Source organism: Temnothorax longispinosus, unplaced genomic scaffold, assembly GCF_030848805.1.
Source record: "Temnothorax longispinosus isolate EJ_2023e unplaced genomic scaffold, Tlon_JGU_v1 HiC_scaffold_524, whole genome shotgun sequence".
Taxonomy (NCBI): Eukaryota; Metazoa; Arthropoda; class Insecta; order Hymenoptera; family Formicidae; genus Temnothorax; species Temnothorax longispinosus.
Window position 1 is genome coordinate 4,740 of NW_027270368.1, and position 2,861 is coordinate 7,600.

At 34.2% G+C, this 2,861-nt stretch overlaps 1 long non-coding RNA gene across 1 annotated transcript; it reads right to left on the reverse strand.

The window, feature by feature from the left end:
- Window positions 1–331: 331 nt before the first annotated feature.
- LOC139824711 (uncharacterized) lies at window positions 332–1,414 on the reverse strand. Its single transcript, XR_011735252.1, has 3 exons — window positions 1,260–1,414; window positions 583–741; window positions 332–503 (listed from the first exon to the last, which is right to left on the reverse strand). It is a non-coding gene; the product is annotated as an uncharacterized lncRNA (long non-coding RNA).
- Between the last annotated feature and the right edge of the window lie 1,447 nt (window positions 1,415–2,861).

Genomic DNA, 2,861 nt, shown 5'->3' on the forward strand with positions numbered 1-2,861 from the left:
TACCTCCCTCGAATTTCGCTGCTATACTTTATAATATCAAATTTCTATACTTCATACGTTTGCTCGTCCATCTTCACGTAAGGCCCTTTAATATCCATTATTGTATATTTACTCGCGTTTACAGCTCATAATCTTATAAAAAGAAAAAAAAGGGGAAAAAATGGAATAAAATCCGTCAACCCAATCGAAAAAATCACGAGATCTGTACGTAAACTACAAAGCATACACGCCGCTACAAAGCGGCAACCCTTTAAGTATGCTCATTCTCTAGACGGAGTATAGTAGTAGTAATAGTAGAATCGCGATTTTTCAAATGAGACAGACACATAGCTAAAAAATAATGCTATAATTTTGTAGAAAGAATGTTTTCTGGCTGACGCAAAGTAAGCAGGTTTCTAATGGGAAGAACGCTTTTAGACTTTGTACACATGTCTAATGTTGTTGAATACAACATCCAAATTTCCACAAAATTTTTCAAACACGTTTACTTCGTTTTTCACAGCCTAGAATAGAAAATACAATATTTTTACAAATACAATATTATTTGGTGATGAATTACAACTTGCAGTCTGGAACACTTACGGCGTCAACATATTACAATTAGTGATTATTCAATACGTTCTTGGTTTGCAAGTTTCTTTTCATCTGCATCGGATCTTTCTTTCGCTCTCCTTAGCCATTTTTTTATAGATTCTTCTAAATCTTTTTTTGTGAATGCTTCATTGTATGCTTCTCCTGCAGCTGAAGCATATATATATCAAGCAAAGATAAGAATATTTTTAAGTCAATTAATTATTTACTTTTAGAAGTTTCTGAGTTAACGCTGCGTTTGGAGTTGCTTACGACTTACCGACGTTTCGCAAACATTGTATGCTTCATTATTACGGCTGGTAGGCTTTCAAATATATGTATCTTTAGTATCATGCTACAATTTCAAAGCCATATTTATACTCCAATCTTATATTTAAGATTGTTTTAATTAAGTATGATCTTAAAATGCTGTACAGTCATTTCATTTACTGGATAAACTGTAAAGATCATCAGAAACCAGACTTAAGACAATCTTAAATATATCAAACTATAAATACCGTCCTCAAAAAGCTTACCAGATTTAATAAAACAAACAATTTTTACGAAACGGCAAGTGAATAAGCAACTCAAAATACGACGATAATCCGGAAACCTAGAAAAATGACAAAAAAACGTAGAAACTTATTCTAATTTTTAAATTAATTATTCAAACAATACTCATCGCTTACCAATTAACATATTCGCCAATTTTAGTTCATGAAACTTTTGGTTTTTTTTCTTTCCCAACCAACTGTATCCTTCTGCCAACTTATTACTTAGGAGTTGGCTCAAGTTTCGTTTCATAAATTCGTAGGAATGTTTGCCACCAATACGAGATGTTTGTGTAACCTTCAATACATTTGTGTTAATTCAATATTTGAGTTTTATATAATACATACTTCACAAACTTTTATATATGTAAAAATTTTTAATTTAGAAGAAGAACCATATATTATTATAATTTAAAAGAAGAACCATATATTATTCACGTATATAAAATTTTAATAAAGGCTGCTTATAACCGTTTTATTGCAAGTAATAAATGTTAAACTTACAATTGTATATTCGACGAAACGCGAAACGAAGGAGGACAAGGCGGTTGCCGGCTCCAGCCGGCTCTTCGATGAGACCAATGAGACGAAGTGACGCGTAGGGCAGAGAGTCTATTGCATTGATATAAATACATAAATCGATGAGAAAACATAAGTATATATAATATGTATACTTTACTACACCGGATTGTATCTGCGTTGTAAATATAACCAATAATTCTACTGCGTATTTATAACCAACCGATTTTTTTTTTCAAATCAAAGCCATTATTTTCACATATAATATACAACTTTATTTATTATTAAGATACTTACAGTTTTACTGCGAATAAATGTTAAACTTTATAACTATATTCGTCAAAACGTGACACCACTAAGACTTCTTCACAGGACGAGGCGGTTACCGCCTTTTCGATGAGACGGAGCAGCGCGTAGAGGCCGAGTCAAGAGACAAAAGACGACAAATGCGCGCGAAACATTGAGATCCACCATAGAGATATAAGAATAGAGTGCGCGAGCAAGCTGAAAAAGGGATAGAGGAATAGAAAGAGAAAGCTGCGCAGAAAAGAAAGAGAAAGCTGCGCATGGGCCCCTTCTGTCTTTGTTTCGCATGCGCGCGTAGACAAAGACAGAGAGAAAGGGCCTGCAGCCCTTAAATATGCAGCGTTCTTTTTCTATTCCTATATCGCAGCCTCTTACGTGCTAGCATATGACTCGCGCACTCTATTCTTATATCTCTATTGGCCGGAATTCATAGTTATTTAAGACCGTCTTAAGTTCAATCTTAAGATGTCATGAATCAATCACAGAGCCGTATTAGCGTCTTAAAAGACATTACTTAAGACGATCTTGAAGACTATGAATACCAGCCTATGAAGTCCACTACCAGACATCCTATGGACGTCCAAATATGGATTACTGACGGATGTCCAACAACGGACATCCGTTGAACGTCCATTTTATGTCCATGGACGTGCGGACGTAAAATGGACATAAAACGGACGTCCTCGGGATGTCCTGTGCTATATATATATATATATATATATATATATATATGTGTGTGTGTCAGTTTATTTATTGATAAATTGCCTTCATAAATCCTTCCTGAATTATGTGGAACACAGCGTGTGACAGGCGAAGGTAGAAGGGCCCATAAATATTTATGTAAAAACATATTTAAATATAGCCAAATATCGAGCAATAGTGAGGTGTTAAAAGAAAATTGTGATTAAAGCAATT